Source organism: Chroicocephalus ridibundus, chromosome Z (genome assembly GCF_963924245.1).
Source record: "Chroicocephalus ridibundus chromosome Z, bChrRid1.1, whole genome shotgun sequence".
Lineage (NCBI taxonomy): Eukaryota > Metazoa > Chordata > Aves > Charadriiformes > Laridae > Chroicocephalus > Chroicocephalus ridibundus.
Window position 1 is genome coordinate 7556217 of NC_086316.1, and position 14238 is coordinate 7570454.

Below are 14238 nucleotides of genomic sequence, written 5' to 3' on the forward strand. Positions count from 1 at the left end.
CAGATTCTCCAGCTCCCCTTCCCCAAATTAACACTCAAAAAAACCTCTCACCTTATAAATATTTCAGTTTGGCTACCAATGAGTGTTCTCTCCAGAAATACAGAAGACTGATAAACATACGTCCAAGAAATTTGATTGAATCTACACTTCTTTAGTCATTTACACAGGAAATGTCATCATATATACACAAATTGGAGATCTACCGTAGCATCAAGGCTGCAAAAATTCAGGTTGCCCATTGTTACTGTTGATATCATTATCTCTCAAACCCTATACACAGATTCTAGAAGTGAGAAAATTATGTACATTTGAATCTAAGATATAAATAATGCTTTAAAAGGTCAATTATTCGACAGGATAATCCATTGTCATAACTACCACACACTCAAAATTCCAGGCAAGACTCCTGCATATGCGTGCTTCATACGTTCAAAAAGTAGTCCCACTAGAAATATTCTTAGTAAATTTTTAAACTAATGCCAAACCATTTCTCTGTTGTGGCTATTGTCTCAAATAATCCATTAGCACTGCACCTACAATTGAAGCATAAAGAGTCACAGCTGTTTTAAGTACTCTGGGCCAGACACTCAGCCAGAACAAAATAACTGCAGATGTACTGATGAAGGGGTCTGAAAAATCCATGTTAACTTGGGACCTGAACTTTCACAGAACTGGTTACACAAGCCTGCAGAAGCTGGTACGACTTTTTAAGATTTTACTAACATCCCCACCTCCACCAAGTCATGATATCGTTATGAAAGACAACTAAAAATATAAAGGATAAGGGAGAGTTGAAGCCTTAAGAGTTAGTTTCACCATCACATCTTTGGGTAGAAAGGTAGGGACACAGGCAAGAACTGTATCAGTGCTCGAAATGGTTAAAATAGCCACCTGAATTCTGGCATTCTCACGATTTAACAGCTCAGCCACTGATGAATGCTAGGAAAAAAATATCAGTTCATAAAACCAGACTATTATTGTAGCTATCCAACAAACTAAATTACTGAAATCAGACCCTCACTATTGCAGTCTAAAAAGCACCTCTGAGTCTATTAGACCACAGAAGTACTTTCAAGTGCTGTTCAATATTCAGCAACGCTGTCTCTGTAGGCTCTTTCCATTCACTGTCTCAATAAAATGAGAGCAGTCAGTACTTTCTTCCTCCCTTAATTATGATAAAGAAAAGCTGCAGAGAAACTGATTGATTAGGGCCATAAGAAAGCCAGCATTTTTTTTCCTTTAGGGCACAGGAGGTCACACCACATACCAGCACCTCACCGTCTTAGAGCCAAGGATCTGAGACAAGCTTGCAGGTGGGAACAGTTGAGTCCCACCCCAAATTTGTAAATCAGAGGCTTTATTGAGGCCTTCGAACAGTTGAGGATTGAGCTGTTTATCTTTAGCACTTTGTCCCTTTGGTCTTTGGCTTCTATGATCTATATTAGGTAATGTTTCTTTCTAAGGAGAAATCAGCTGTTGGCTGGTGTGCAATTGACTGGAGTCTACTCTCTGAACAAACAGTGTACACAGTTACTTCTGAATAAACAAGACACTTTTAAAATGGGTTTACAAAGAATTTTATATGTTGTTTTGAATAGCACTAGGCATAGACCAAAAGCCAAATCTTTCAGGCTGCTTCAACACAGCATCATTGATAATATTTTGAACTTCAGCACTTTGGTTTTTTTCCATGCAGACTAATGGCTTTTTTTCAAACTGCTTCAGCTGCAGGTGTTCCAAACTTCAGCAGCTATGCATGGTAGACTACTTGCAGATCAGAAAGAGCTATTATTTCTTTCTAATGCAGCAATTAACTTAAGTGCTTTTTTGTTGAGAAAAATAGGGAGCTATCTACAGCGAGTTCAGAATACAAGACCAGCACACACAGCACACTGCTAATAAAGTCTATAATTTGATCCCGTCATTGTCTTGACCACAATATACACTACAAATCAGAATCTAATAATCAGAAGAAAGTGAATGGTTAACCTATAATTAGAGAACAGGTACTATCTGGGAGATGCTATATGTACTTATAAGTGTATTATTGGAGATCTAAACCCGTCAAGAAAATCTCAGATTGCTTTTAAAGATTAAAACTAGGTATTACCACATTTTCTAACAAAAGGAAATAAAAATAATGTCTATATTTATGAATATTTCTAGACATACATTTAATACAAATTGATATGCTCTCATGTTAATTTAAAATTCCATTAACTCCAATACTTCCAAGAGGAAGTACATTAAAATATCCAACAAAAACTCCAGCTATCACTCAATTAATCTAGGAACTACTAATCAATCTAAAAAGGACTTCCTCTTTTTTTTTTTTTCTTTTTGGAAGATCATGATTGGGCCAACAAACATAGAGACAACATCTCACAATAAGCCACCCATTCCCTTGGCCACAATATTTGTTTGACACTGAAGAAAGATTCAATAATAACCTTCGGCTGTAACTTAAAGATCCATCTGAAGATAAAAAGAAGATAAAAATTTTGAAAGAGCTTTGTTTCTTAATGAAGTTTAGGGGGGTAACACATGCAACCTAAATACTACATGCAACCTAAATTGTATCTAGTTGTTCTTGTGTTTAACTCTGTTCTGTATTAAAAACACAAGGACCACAATTTTGTCAATAATGCAACTTTGCCTTGCAGATAAAGGAAATGAATCAAAAATTGGCACTGGATACGAAGAAGTGCCTGAATGACTTTATAACTTTGTGCAGACGGGTGAATGGCCCATTTTAAAAACTCAGTCCTGCATGACAACATTTGATCAAGAGATTGACTTCACGACAGCTGCAATCAGTGTTTGGTCCTCATGGACCCAACTGCAGAAGAAAGACTCACATGGCTAACATTTGCACTGCTTGCTTCCCACTGTTTCGTGGCAGCCACAAAAGGATTGGAAACATGCACATACTTTTTGTGCAATTTAAAAAAAAAAAAAAAAAAAAGGCAGTCTTGAGGTTGTCAGACTCAATGGGCCAATAGGATATGCAAGATTTGCCACAAAAGATCTGGAATCTACGATAAGGAGCAACCCTTGTCAGACTTATTTACTACAGTCACCAGCTGAAAAATGAGGAGAAACAGAAGGAAGCAGACAGTCAACAACCTTTATAGTAGGAATCCTACTAACAAGCTTTGATCTTAATTGTAGCCTGGAGGCAAAGCCCACCCTGGTGTCTTTCATCCCCTTGAAGTCTCAGACCTAACCCACTACCAACTCCAGGCATCCAGGCTTGCCAAGCTTACTTATAAGCATCTATACTAGGAGACAGTTTAAGCTATAACAAGGTTAAAAAAAAAAAAAAAGGCCTTCATATATTAAAATAAACACCCAAGTGGGCAATTATACTAGTGTATACTAGCAAGCAAGGGAGTAACTGGATAGATTTCCAAAAGGGACAAAGCTTTCTTTTTCACCCTTTTCTACTTCCCAACACAAACATTTCAGTGTGTGCATGCTGCCAAATCCTCTTCCCAAAATCCATGTCAGAATCCTAAATTTTCCCTAGATAAACCAGGATACACTAACTGAATGTAAAAAATACCTATAAAAAATAAAATTCAGTAATACAACTGAAGTATTTCCTGATGGAGAAGTTAATTTTAGTACTGAAGTTACTAAAGAGCATGTATAGAACCGAGCAAGAATCAAAGACCACCAGAGCAGCTTCAAGTGGGCAGATCTGGGATGCAAAGTCAGCAGGCGTGCCTAGGAGACCCAGACTCACTACCTTTGCTGCCCCCGGGAGATGCAAGCCCCAATAAATACTTCATAAATCTATTTGGCAGCAGGTCAGCCTGGCTTTCCAAGGCCCTACCAAAGCCAATGGTGGCATGGAGCCACACCTGTCTTGCCTTCTTTTGAAAACTGCAACCTTAGACTATTTATTGAGAAAGATCATTCACTTTCTCAAAAAAAAAATAGAAAAAAATCTAAATATCTCTCAATTTTCCCCTAATCTCTATGCACTAAAATAATTTATGTATTGAAGATAAAAAAAAGAAAAAGGAAACAAATCTGTATAATTCTGCCAGACGCAACTTTTGAGCTTGTTGTATACAATCAGTAAGAAACAAGATTCAGGAATGCCTACGATTTTAGTCACATTTCCAAAAGCATCTCTGCAGTTTTCAGGAACTTAGTACTATCCATTTGAGTATGGGAAAGTTGGGTAATTAAAAAAAAAAAAAAAAAGCAGCGTGTTTTAACCGCCCTTCGCCCATCCAAAAATACTCAGATACATATGTCTTTTTGATGTATATTTGGATAACATAGTAGTCTGGTTGAGGTATCATCTGTTTTCCAAAACACTGCCTTCTTTAGGGTCAAGTATTATCAGGATATTCAACACAAAATAAATCTGTCCTACAGATTTCCTTTGTTTTCTATTCTTTAGCCCCCATATAGACCTATTATAATCCCACTCAGTTTGACATGTTTCTGTAAATGTTTTACTTAACATAACTGAGCAATGGATTCCTCTAAACAGTCTGCCTTTTTTTTTTTTTAATTTGAAATAAAGTCAAATAAATTCACTACTATTTAATCCACAATAACTCTGGAGGCAAGAGTAGCAAATCTGAAAAAAGGATAAATGAAACAAAGAAATCAGTGTCAGCTAGATATGGATGGATGTAATTCTACGTGTAAGATTTCTGAAGAGCTTTGAAAAATTGAGCCCAGTAACCTGGAAAAACAAGTTTCACCAAATCTAGCCACTTCAGTGGGACAACAGCAGGTATAAATATGAAGGCTTACATACCCTCCTCTCCTCCCACCCCTACACCCAAGAATTTTCAAAGAGATGGATTATTTTAATTTCACGTCCCTGTCAAATTAATAATAAAAAATAGGCCTAGACTCCAAATTGCTTTCTCTTGCTAAACAGTTTCCTAAGGCATTTTCTTTGAAGAAAATTCCTCCATTACCCCGTCTTCACTTAACAAAAGTTTTATTATGTTTTTCTTTCCATTTGCTATTTATCTACTGGAAAAGGCAACATTGATCTCCCTGAAAACAAAGAGCTCATGCTACTTTAATTTATTAATTTAAACATTGTAATTCATTTTGTTTCATCTGGACCCACAGAAAATAATTCACAAGACATTTTCAGTGAACTGGGATATTCACTTTCAATGCACTTAAATTTCAATTTTGCAGGCCTTTATTCAGCCATGTTTATCACTTGAAAATTAATTACTTTTCTGATGGATTACGCTGAGCAATCAGAGTTTGAAGATAAGGCAAGGAGACATCCATCCCCATCGAACATCGATTTCAACTGTTTCGGCACACATTCGGGTTTGGTTCTTTAATTTGGCTTGAATGCTAAGCCATGAGATTCAACGTAGAGGTAACACGACAGGTACCTATACATAGGATTATAGGATGCTGGTGCCCCATGGTATAGCACCTTCAAATGAGGCAAGAAACCCACAGCAAGGCACCAGTTTAGCTTAGGCTTTGTGATAATGCACATTGGGCAAACCAAAACAGGAGAGAAGCACCAGTCCATATCCAAGAATGACCGACATGCCAGTATTTTAGCAAGGAGGGGCCCCAGTGCCCAAGTCCCACAACCTCACCAAGCTCTGAGCAAACAAGCAGCTTTATTTTTAAAAAAAATAGATAAAATAAATACAGACACAGTTCCACTAAACAGATAGCAAATTCAGTGACCACCGACTCTACACACTAAGCAATCACGTATCTATCACCTTGTGCTCAATCAGCACCACATCTACAGACCACATTTGGAAAGGAAAGCGGACATAAATAGCTTCACAAGAGTCACTTGTACGTTTTACATCTTAAGTTCTATACATAAAAATATAAAGCTTTTCAAGGCATTTCAGCTCACTGCTTTTCTAAGTAGTTTTCATGACTCTTTCATGTGGTGATTTTTTTTTCTTACTATGGGCTAGGCAAAAAAAAAAAAAAAAAAAAAAAAAAAAAAAAAAAGAGATCTATGCTCAAAAACTAAACCCTTACCCCAGACACTTGATGCTAAGCAGGAGGTCTACTTAGGGAAGCCAGCTTTTCAATATTAGTTTTCCCTCACAACTACTAAAGAATGCTAGCTTGCACTAGAGTGATAAGAAATGTGCAGACTAATATAAGTACACAGCAGGGGCATACCAGTGGAAAAATGCCACTGGGACTTGAACTGAGAGGGCAATTATAGGTACTCATTAGGAAAATACAGCACAAAAGTGCTTTGATACTGCACCAGTTAGACACACTTTTGAGATCTTATAGTGTAAATTATTACAAGGCAAATATGTGGAGCATCAGCGTAGAGGTCTCAAAAGTTTTGTTTTAAGACTGTAAGACCCTGCTTTCCCAGATAACTTAAATCAGTTCTTACCGAATGATGACATGAAAAATTACTGGGTGTGGGGCAGAAATTTAAACACAACAAGAGGGGAAAAAAATTTTAAAAATAAGTCTTGGTTAGGCATCACTGCATGTTGGGTCGCACTTCATCTTCATGTTGCTGGGCTTGCCGGTTCCCAACTGCTGAAGCTAAACAGTACCACTACCATGCATCGCTATCACAGAACCACGGAATTTTTCAGAGTTGGAAGGGACCTCTAGAGATCATCTAGTCCAACTCCCCTGATAAAGCAGGATTGCCCAGAGCACATTACTCAGGACTGCATCCAGGCGGGTCTTGAAAGTCTCCAGAGAAGGGGACTCCATAACCTCCCTGGGCAGCCTATTCCAGTGCTCTGTCACCCTCGCCGTAAAGAAGTTTTTTCTCATATTTGATTGGAACTTCCTGTGTTCCGGCTTGTGCCCTTTACCCCTCATCCTGTTACTGGGAACCACTGAAAAGAGTCTGGCTCCATCCTCCTTCAGCCCACCCTTTAGATATTTGTAAACATTAATAAGGTCTCCCCTCAGCCTTCTCTTCTCCAGGCTAAAGAGTCTGAGCTCTCTCAGCCTTTCCTCATAAGGGAGATGCTCCAATCCATCAGTCATCCTTGTTGCCCTACACTGGACTCTCTCCAGTAGTTCCCTATCTCTCTTGAACTGGGGAGCCCAGAACTGGACACAACATTCCAGTTGTGGCCTCACCAGTGCAGAGTAGAGGGGGAGAATGACATGAAATGAAATGGTGAACAAATACAATGACTGAACTAATGCAGGTACATAAGCATAAAAAAGCCCAGCCCTTTGTGCAGAAGAGTCAATTCTCCACAGCTCCAACAAACTGTTTCAATATAGTTTTAGATACAGTACCTCACTGCATCCTCCTCCCTTTCAATGTTACGAGTACACTTATTTGTTTCGCATCATCAAGTACTGGTATCACAACACGAACCTCGAATTAAAGTATATACTAAAAAAATCCTCCTCTACCTCATTATTTAAAAAAGAGAAAAAAACCATCTATTTTTAAGACGGTCAAGGTTAATAAAACAAATACCTGGAAAAGGCAAGATTAAAGAAAGATTATAAAATATAAAGCACAGTTTTCATCTAAGGCAGAGGAAAGAAAAACCCTTCTCTCTAATATTGCCTTCAGGAGATTATGAAACGTAAGTCAAGTAGGTCTATTACCAAGACACACATAAGAATGCTTCAGCTAGTTCCTTGCCTCTTATCTCCAAAAATAATTATCCTCTATGACAGCAATGCCTAGCTTTCACTGAAATTAACATTTCTGCCCAATCTCCATTATGCCTGTGGCCACTGTGTGCTGTACTCTGTAAATTAATGCTAAGTTTCACAGCTGGAGAAATTTAATATAAGCCCACACAATAAAGTTTGCTGCCTCCAACTACTGTCTAAGCGTCCCTCATTGGCTCAGTCAACACAAATCTCCCCTCAGGTTTTTGCGAAGTTTTCACCATAAGCTTGACGCAGCTGACAGCATTTGGAAAGCCCCATGCTCCCTCTTTCCTGTCCAGCTACTGTGCTGAAAAGGGTGGCTTCTGAGATCCTTTTGTAGACCTGTAAACAAACAATCCCTTTCATAATCGTTTGAATCATTTTTTTAAAAACAAATGCAGCCTGTGATAGGCTATATAGCCTCACTCTTCCTCTAATTGCATTAATTTTTCCATCCCAAGATAGCAAGCAATTTGGCTGACATCTAGATCAAGAACACAAAAGTTCTCAGTCTCTGCAGTCTTAAAAATCACATAAGATCAATCTCCCTTTTTTACTATTTATTTTACAGTCTCTGCTCGCTCTGTCTAATCCATTGAAGGACACCCCATCCCACAATACTCACCTAGAAGTTTGCAATGCAGATGCAGAAATATTCCAATAATTTTCCAAACTTTGGAAATCTGGACTATTTAAATAATTTTCTATGAAATTACTAATATGCCTCAGAAGACAGTAACACCAGAGGCCCTTGCTTAAGCACATGTGTAATGAAATTTTTTCAACTTGGAACTTTTCCTGTAAGATATGATTTTTACATTGATCAGATTTGACTATGTCAGATTAGCAACCAACAGTAATTTGTTTAGTAATTCTCTTCTAAATTTCACCTTAGCTTCTGTCAACATCGTACCATACATACTCCAGTAAGTCTTTTATATCTTGACATATCTTGGACAGCAGTCCTTATTATTACATTATCTGATACTAAATTCCACTAATAATATTCCAATTCACAGGACCCTTCTGCTGCCTTTCCTTTTTTCATCTCATCTATAGAGACAAAGGAGGTGGGGAAGACTAAAACCCAAAAAGACATCCCAGTTACAATCAGTAGGAGGTGACGGACACTGTTTCTTAACCCAGGAAAGAGATGCAGTTCAAGTCAGCAGAAGGACCAGGGATGGAACTAGAGCAAATCCCACTTTTGGTGCAAAAATTTCCAATTTGTGAACCATTTAATGGCATTTTACAATAGCTTTCTAAATTGAACACTTTGTTATTTGCTGAAGTTAGACCAGATCATAACTTAAATGTGTAGGCACATTATTTTACATGTTCCTCACAGTAACAGCAAGCACCACACACTTTTTGCCAAATGTAACAGTGAAGAAATTACAGCTGCATCCTATTAACCTTGAAAACAAAAATAACGGTTTGAGACCTTCTCACCCTAAACTCCTGGCAATTCCACCTAGTCTTCAAGGATGTGTGGTGGTTTTTCGTTTGGGGCCCCTGAGCTCTAACATAACGCCTTAAAAACTTTCCACCTACTGCTAAGCTTTAGGCGACAAGAGGTAAGGATTAAAATTTCTCATCTTCAAGTGGCACTGAAAGATAACAAGGACATCAGAAATAGGCATTGAGACATAACAGCAAGTGACGCTGTGAGGCTCACTGCACATACATAAGCATGTAACATTTAATATAGTGAAGCCAACATGCAGCATAGTAAACCATTTAAAATTATCTCATCCATACTGAAATGGAAGTTTATTGGTCAAAACAGACCACTGTAAGCTATCCAGCCGTCTTTTGCAAGAGAAGACACCAGGAGCGTCAACACTGGGACTGTGCATGTCAGAAGAGGTGCTAAGGTCACCTGTGTCATGTACACCATAACTATTTCCACAGCAAGGCCATGACATCTTTTTTTTTTCTTTTTTTTTTTTTCTTCTTTTTTTCCACAACAAGCTGAAGTGCCTTGCTAAGTTGTACACTAACCCTGGCATCAGCTGTATATGACTTTATGTTTTCTTTTTTTTTTCTTTTTAAATAATACGTAATGGAAAAGCTTTGTTTTGAGAGTTGTGAGTCATGACTTAGATGTACTGGGTTAGATGTACTGCTTGAATTTAATGGAATTTAAATGCTGAGATAATTTTGAAAATCCTTTATGCACCTTTGTATACCATAATAGTGTTTAAGATCTAACTGACTAGGTTTTAGTTCTTAAATACTTCACCAACGGATACATTAGAATTATCCTGTAGATACAAGATGTTGCTATTCTGCTCATTTCACTATGGATATAAAAGTAACTCCCGAAATGCCTGTAATGCTGTCGCTTCATATAGCAAATCACTTTAAACACTCTGTATAACAGCAGTCAAAAATGTTGAGCATTTAAAGTAATAGGCAAGTTCTGTCTCTCTAGAATCTGGACAACACAGCCACCACCATGTGATCCAACAAACAAAGGCATCCCAGACTATAAACTCAGTATCTGCGTATCGCGCATCAAGTATAGCATAGTAGCTGACATACACATTCCTCACAGTCTTTCAAGACTCTAGTCAGCTCCTATAAAACAACAGCCTACATCACACTGATAGAGGACAACAATTCACACAAAACCTGCCACAAAAAGCAGAAATTTTCAAGTATAGGAATTCCCGTTGTTATTATGAACATTCCTTATCATACATCTCCGGACACAATGTATGGTTACAATACTAGGTGAAAACACGTCTCCCAAGCACCTCTGATGTGAGGACTGAGTATTCATTCTTGCTGAGAATAGCTGCAATCTCCAAGCATTTTACAACTATTATTGCTCGTCCTAAGATAGAGAATATAGTGTGCCTTTTGCTAGCTAACAGAGGGAGGCAGGAAACAGAAGAGCCATACCTAAATGTAGATAGCTGTTTCACAAAACGGTATTAGCAAACAAAATGCCATGTTCTAATACCATTGCAAACATGCAGAACACTACCTACACACTACATTTGCCTGAATAATACATATCCCTCATGTTCCACCACCTCCTTATTCCAGTGGGAGAGATAAATGAATTTGTACCTGTAGCAACTATGCAAATAAGTTTTTATGCATTCATGCTTGTAGTTGAAGATACTAGGAACAACAGAAGTGGATATGACGAAAAAGCCAAAAAAGAGCACGATCAGCTTTTGCAGATCATTCAAACTAGCGTATCTCAAAAAAAAAAACCCTGCATTTATATCTTATTTGCAAATGTTTTTTTCACCTCATTTATACACACGCACATTTGTTATGCATAAAAACATTTATACAGATGTACCTGTCATGTCAGTCACCCACCTGTGATATTTTTAAACTATCTCCTACAATCCTCCTACTTCTTATGAAAGCTAGGAGACACAAGAGAAGCTAAATACCTAGCCTCCCACATGCAAGTTGACATTGTTTTGTTGTAATTCTTCCTGTATTTGAAAACAACCTAGAAGTTTAATCTCTGAAGACACCTTTTTACATTTCATTATATCCATAAATTCCTTGGTATACTCTACTGCTTAAACACTTAATTGAAGAGTAGGCAACCTCTTCACTGGCAAATCACACTACTCAACCATTTCTTAATATATATGTACTATGAAGCACAGCCAGTATCATTAAACCTCCTTTAAAAAAAATAAAAAAATACAGAAACCCAGTATTCGTCTATTCATCATACATTTTTATTTACCTATTTGAATAGTGCTACATAGATCATATAATTGCTTAAACTTTTGGTTTATTGAGATTTCAACAGATAAAAATGCATATGTTTGTAATTGGTTTCCCATTACAATATATTAATTAGGAGAAAAAAAATATAAGGGAAACTGGAGGTCCATCTGAAATCTTATAATTCAATCAATATCCTATGTATATCACAGCTGCATCCCAAAAGACATCATCATACTAGGTACACTATCTTTCAAATGATGCCACTAAGGCTCCCACGAGATCATTAATGACCAAATGGCATTTTTCCCACAAAAGCAAAATGTGCAACTGAAAGTATTTTAATACAGCATGTATTCAATGAAAATTCTTCTTCAAATAGTTGATACTGTTAGAAACTTTGAAACTGCTAAGGTAAATAAAAAGTATTTTTGCAAAATCTACAATGGATTTCATATATGAGCTTACCAGTAGACAACAATATATAAAAATTACCATATAGGGCATGTTTGCAAACACAACTACTGAATTAAAGAAAGCTAGCTGACCCCCTGGAAGCAGGCTTGACTACAGTGTAACCAAGAACTGACAGCTACAGTCTCCTCTGCAGTTACACAAATAATTTTTCAATTTCAATAACTAATCCATATTGAGAAACCAAAAAAGAAAACCAAATCAGTTTTCTTTTTCCATCTCAGAGACACTAAACAAGTTCAAAAGTATTATTGTCTCTAAAACGTAGGGTCACGGTAACCATTAAGCAGTTGAACCATTCGTCGGTAACCATTAAGCGGTTGAACCGTTCCTCGGTTATAGTTGTAACTTCTTTCTCTTTAGAAGCGTGACATCAACCAAACACTTTAACATCAGGTTACACTGTCCTTCTGCATTTTAATTGAAGTCCATTATTTATGCCAAACCTCAACGTTTGAAAAAAAGAACTCAATGCAGTAAATGTAATTTACTACCAAAATAGGAGTAAGAGGTATGAACATGTTACGATAAAATGACCATGCAACTTGCTAATTACTTACTAAATCAATGTATGCATTTGCAAATTAATGAACCTTCATAGTTATTAGATTCACACAATCTTGAGAAAAATAAGAGCAGATCTAAAATCAATATAGTATCTGCAATCCACAGGACATAAAAACCACTTACATAAGAAAACCCATCTTAAATTCTACATCTGCTTATGGCGAAAAACATTCAAATCATTTGGGTGATTATGAATCTGAAACTACAATTTTACAGAGAACTCAAAATTGTAGTTACCAAAGTTGCTACTGCAAATGAAATTGCTCTTTAGATGATACTAAAAGCATTGTAAGTGGACTGCCTATGTTTCAGTTGCCTTAAAGTACGTTGCTTTAGTAGAATACTGCCTTAATTCTATTATAAAAACATGTTTTGCACTGATACTGTCATTACCATGCAGCCTCCATGATGTTAAACTGTTATCCCAGCTTCTTCTGATGGAATGAAAAGTTTGTTTCTCCTTACCAAGGCAAAAAGCAAAACCTGTCCTGCACGCATCAGACAACAAAACACAATTTGGCCACCGTACTGAATGACACAGACCTCAAAAGAGTCGTCATCTTTGAAAGGGTTAATGCTTTCCAAGTTCTACAAGATAAAGTGCACTTACAAAAGGAGGAACAAATTGTTCATAGACTTTCAGAACAGAGGTTTGTCCTGACAGCAACACCTAGCTACCTTACTGTAAATACAAAATAATCATGCTGAAGTTCTTCCACGGAACTGGTCAGAACGCATGTAGACTGCACTTTACTGAAGTCCCTCCCAGGACCAAAGGTAATTCCTTCAAAAAAAAAAAAATAATCTCCTGGTTTAAAAACCAAATGCCCCATCTTTTTCATGGCAAGCCAAAATGAAGGCCTATCCCTTTTGTACAGCTTAATGGTAGAGTGGGCACTGTCAAAACCAGCTGCCAAATGCAAGAGTCACCACAGATTTTAGTTGCATGGGTGTCTCTGAGTATAAGGGGCCAGCCATGTGGAACATTTAGCTCTTTTAATGAGTTTGTGTCTTTAATTACAGAAAAATATACTGTGGTAATGATACGGAAATGTACGATCTTTACCCAAGCATTTTCAACTTGACTTGAGGCGTTAAGTGCCTCTACAGAAAAGGAAAGAAGATTAAAACCTCCACAAGGAGAGAATACAGGACACGAGCAACATCACAGAGACCAGAGCGGGGCAGGAAGACCAGGCTCTGCTCGCCGTGCTCCCTCTCCTCAACCACCTCCCGAAGGGACGCCAGCCAGGATAGTCCCTAAGGGAGAACAGGACCCTGACTTAAAAATAACTTATTAAAAAAGCAGCCTCATTAAGAGGTTTTTTATGTTCTTGTCGTTTCACCAGCAAGCGGCTCATCCCGCCCGCAGGGACCGCGGAGCGACACCCCCACCCCCCACATCCCCCTCAGACAACCGTCCCGCTCCCAGCCCTACAGGCGAACCGCGGCCGGGGTCTGGTACTGGCGGCACCGCGGCCGTTACGGGCCCCACCGCCCACTCCGAGGGGCCTGCGGCCGACACCGGGTGAGCTACGGGGAGCGGCCCCGCTCACCCCGGCCCGGGGGCACCGGTGGTAACTGACGGTCTCGCTCGCCCCAGCCCCACCGGCGGCCGCCCCCTCACGGCGGAGGGGGCGGGGCGCCATGACCGACCGACCTACCTCCGCCTCCTCCCTCCTGCGCTGCCACCCGCCGCTTCCGCCCGCCCGAAAAGGCCGCGCTCCCGGCGCCCCGCGCGGTAGCCAATGAGGATCGCACTCGCCCTTCTGTCCCGCCTCCCTCCGGCCGCTCCAGCCAATGGCGGCACGTCACATCGCCAGCTACCAATCTCGGCAGCGCCCCCGCCCC

The 14238-nt window shown here is 38.8% G+C and overlaps 1 protein-coding gene across 1 annotated transcript in view; it reads right to left on the reverse strand.

Annotated features, from left to right (window-relative positions):
* Positions 1 to 14106, reverse strand: part of XRCC4 (X-ray repair cross complementing 4) — a 190392-nt gene extending 176286 nt beyond the window's left edge. Inside the window, exon 1 of the mRNA XM_063321191.1 lies at positions 14052 to 14106. The gene's annotated coding sequence lies outside the window, so the exon portion shown is untranslated. The remainder of the gene's footprint in view (positions 1 to 14051) is intronic.
* Between the last annotated feature and the right edge of the window lie 132 nt (positions 14107 to 14238).